The sequence below is a fragment of the Macaca fascicularis genome, chromosome 20, assembly GCF_037993035.2.
Source record: "Macaca fascicularis isolate 582-1 chromosome 20, T2T-MFA8v1.1".
NCBI lineage: Eukaryota > Metazoa > Chordata > Mammalia > Primates > Cercopithecidae > Macaca > Macaca fascicularis.
In genome coordinates this window covers 3,278,702-3,282,702 of record NC_088394.1, presented here as the reverse complement: position 1 = coordinate 3,282,702, position 4,001 = coordinate 3,278,702, and the positions used below count along the sequence as shown (strand labels likewise).

General features: G+C 50.6%; 1 long non-coding RNA gene across 1 annotated transcript; it reads right to left on the bottom strand.

The window, feature by feature from the left end:
- Positions 1-1,683: 1,683 nt before the first annotated feature.
- On the bottom strand, positions 1,684-3,505 carry LOC141409358 (uncharacterized). Its single transcript, XR_012429630.1, has 3 exons — positions 2,918-3,505; positions 2,688-2,840; positions 1,684-1,810 (listed from the first exon to the last, which is right to left on the bottom strand). It is a non-coding gene; the product is annotated as an uncharacterized lncRNA (long non-coding RNA).
- Between the last annotated feature and the right edge of the window lie 496 nt (positions 3,506-4,001).

Genomic DNA, 4,001 nt, shown 5'->3' with positions numbered 1-4,001 from the left:
AGGCCGAGATGGGCGGATCACGAGGTCAGGAGATCAAGACCATCCTGGCTAACATGGTGAAACCCCGTCTCTACTAAAAATACATTTTAAAAAATGAGCTGGGCATGGTGGCAGGCACCTGTAGTCCCAGCTACACGGGAGGCTGAGGCAGAAGAATGGTGTGAACCCGGGAAGTGGAGCTTGCAGCAAGTGGAGATCGTGCCACTGCACTCCAGCCTGGGCGACAGAGCAAGGCTCCATCCCAAAAAAAAAACAAAAACAAAACAAAAACAAAAACAAAAACATGAAAACGAAACCTGGCCGGGCGCGGTGGCTCAAGCCTATAATCCCAGCACTTTGGGAGGCCGAGACGGGCGGATCACAAGGTCAGGAGATCGAGACCATCCTGGCTAACCCAGTGAAACCCCGTCTCTACTAAAAAATACAAAAAACTAGCCGGGCGAGGTGGCGGGCGCCTGTAGTCCCAGCTACTCGGGAGGCTGAGGCGGGAGAATGGCGTAAACCCGGGAGGCGGAGCTTGCAGTGAGCTGAGATCCGGCCACCGCACTCCAGCCTGGGCGACAGAGCCAGACTCCGTCTCAAAAAAAAAAAAAAGAAAGAAAAGAAAATGAAACCCAAAGCCATAAGATAGAGAGGAATGGGGAGCAACTACTTGCTGGGGACAGGTTTTCCTTTAGGAATGGGGAAATGCCATGGAACTAGAGGTGGTGGATGCCCAACACTCTCATTCATGCACCCACCACCTCTGTCTGGGGTCATTGAAATGATTGGATAGTATGTCAATTTCACTTCAATTTTTTTGGAAGGACAATGAAACAGTTTCATGGCAACCTAGAGGGGAGAATGTGCCCCGGACACCTGTCACAGACTAGGTCCAGGAACCAGCCTGAAGGAAGGCTGGTGGTAGAGGCAGCAGGAGGGGAGGGGGCGGCACTGCCTGGCCAAGCTCTAGGCAGACACCAGCCCCACCCTGAGCTAGCCTGCAGGAGGAAGCAGCCCGGCGCCCCACCTCCCAGGCCAGAGTGCTCTGCACGCCCCGCTCAGGAACAGTCTTGCCCAATTCTGGCCTGAGTGTATGTCCTAACGTCAACCACAAGACAGTCCGTGCACTTACAGTAAGTGGAAGAGTTACTGCAGGGAGCGTGGTGGGCGGGGGAAGGGGGTGTCCCACCACCACAGGCCCCAGGAACACACCTGAAAAATCTCCGATTGCCCTGAACACACAGCAGCAGCACAGACCGACCCAAAGGGGCTTCAGTTCATTCTGCAGTGCTGAGCGCTCCTGCCCCTTGAGGCTGACAGTCTTCAGGACAGGGGGCAGGGAGACCAGCCAACCCCTGTCTCAGGTGCTGTGAAGCTAGAATGGGGACCCAGCCTTGGCAGAGAGCTCAGGGAAATCCTGGGAGGGACGCTGGGACCCAGGCATGAGGAGTGGCAAACAGCACATGCAAAGGCCGGGAAGCAGAGGCTCTCAGTTCAGAGGAACTGAAAGAAACCTGGTGCCAGAGAGCTGTGGCTGTGTTGGGGGCCAAGCTTCCTGCCAGGCTAGCAGACCAGGAGGCCTCTCAGACCCGGGAGTGGCCTCCGAGCCGCTGCCCCAACAGTCCACTGAAGGCACTGCAGGAAGGTGTTCAGAGAAGCAAAGAAAGAGGGCTTGGCAGGAAGGGGCCACCCCCGTGGCCAGTCTGGGGGAGAGGATAGAGTGGACAGAGGCAGCTCACATGACGGCAGGCAGAGGTTCCGCAGCAGCTGCAGGGAGGACCCCCGGCAGCCTCGGGCTCACTGGAGGAACTGGACAGGGAGGGGCCATCTGTGCAGGGCTCAAAAGAAAAAAGGCATTCTGTTTTTCTTTGTATTATACGGATCCACAATTAAACACAAGGTACTAGAAAAGACATGTGGCCGGGCACGGTGGCTCACCCCCCTGTAATCCCAGCACTTTGGGAGGCTGAGGCAGGAGCTAACTTGAGGCCAGGAGTTAGGTACCAGCCCGGCCAACATGATGAAACTCCGTCTCTACTAAAAATACAAAAATTAGCCGGGCATGGTGGCAGGCACCTGTAATCCCAGCTACTCAGGAGGCTGAAGCAGGAGGATCCCTCAAACCTGGGAGTTGGAAGTTGCAGTGAGCTAAGATCGCACCACTGCATTCCAGGCTGGGTGACAGAGCAAGATTCCATCTCAAACGAAAAAAAAAAAAAAGAAAAGACATTCATTAATATTGACGTGACCGGGCGCGGTGGCTCACGTCTGTAATCCCAGCACTTTGGGAGGCCGAGGCAGGCGGATCACAAGGTCAGGAGATCGAGACCATGGTGAAACCCTGTCTCTACTAAAAATACAAAAAATTAGCTGGGCATGGTGGTGGGCGCCTGTAGTCCCAGCTACTTGGGAGGCTGAGGCAGGAGAATGATGTGAACCCAGGAGGCGGAGCTTGCAGTGAGCCAAGATTGCGCCACTGCACTCCAGCCTGGGCGACAGAGCAAGACTCCATTTCAAAACAAATATATATATATGCAAACTTCCAAAGGAAATACTCATTTTGAAATTCTGAATGAGAAAGGTTGAGTTTGCTTTTTGATACTCGGTTTTACACATGACATTCTTTATTATTTGTTTGTGGAGATGGAGTCTCCCTATGCTGCCCAGGCTGGTCTCAAACTCCTGGCCTCGAACAATCCACCCACCTCAGCCTCCTAAAGTCTTGGGATTCCAGGTGTGAGCCACCACAGCCGGCCTTGCCAGGGATTCCTGATGAGGCGTCTGATGCTGATTCTTCACGGCGGCTCCTCTAAGTCTCCCTAAAACTCTGCTGAGTGCAGTTGTCCACACAACAGGCACTAGGAACAAAAGAAAAGACAGATCAGGGAATGGTGCTGTTCTCACCAGCCATGGCTGCAGATGTGGCATCACGTACCTGTTGCCTCAGCGGAGAGGCTCACTGGTGACCACAATGCGCAGATGCGATCTTGTCAACCTAGCGCTCCCCTCTCTCTTCTGACATCCTGGAGAAGAGGCGTCCAGGACTTCCCATCCCTCTAAGCCTTCTCATAGCACGTTATTCCACAGTGACCTTCTTTTACCAGTTCTCAATTTTATTTAGGATTCAAATTAACACCAACCAAACGTATCACTAAATCACTTATTTTCACGTTTTCAAAGTTGGATTGCGCTGCAAATCCATACATTTGTGCTCACTACACATTATTTTTTTATTGCATTCATTGAGAGGCTCCAAAGCATCAGTCCAATAAACATTTTTCCAGTCCGATAACCATCCTTCATAAGAACTAAGAGGTAAAATTATTCACACAGCTCTTTTTTCCCTTTGATCCTTAGCTCATAAGCTTTTGAGCAAACGCCAATGTTTTTGCCAGTTCGTGTTGTCTGTGCCTTATCACAGGTCACATGTCTACAGAACACGGTATTCAATGACTTTGCTTCCTTGGTCCCAAGCAAAGGTGTTGACAGATTCCATAGTTTGGTAAAATGAGTGAGTCTGCAACTGTGGAAGGCATTTTGTTTTTAGCAATGAATCGCATTACATTGTACCTAACTTCTCAAGCACAATCTGATATTAGGATGATGAAGATAATTCTTAAAAACTCTTTATACCAGATTATTTTTAAAAATCCACATACTTTTCTACTTAACATAGATGTTGTAGGGTGAAGAGCCTGTGAGGCTTGTTTGGCACTCCTGCTTCATTTATTAATTTCTCCATGCAAACAAGACATTTAGGCTGAGAAAGACAACCAGCAAAAATCCAGATGAGCTGCACACAGTGGTTCATGCCTGTAATCCCAGAATTTAGGGAGGCAGAGGTGGGAGGAGGGAGGAGTGCTTGAGCCTAGGGGTTCAAGACTAGCCTGGGCAACATAGCAAGACTGTTCTCCACAAAAAGGGAGAAAAAGAAATCCATATGAACCCAAATTTGAGGCAGGTGCTATATTGCCTAATTAGTGGCCATTTGGGTTTTTTGACCAGTGGTTTTGTGAGTT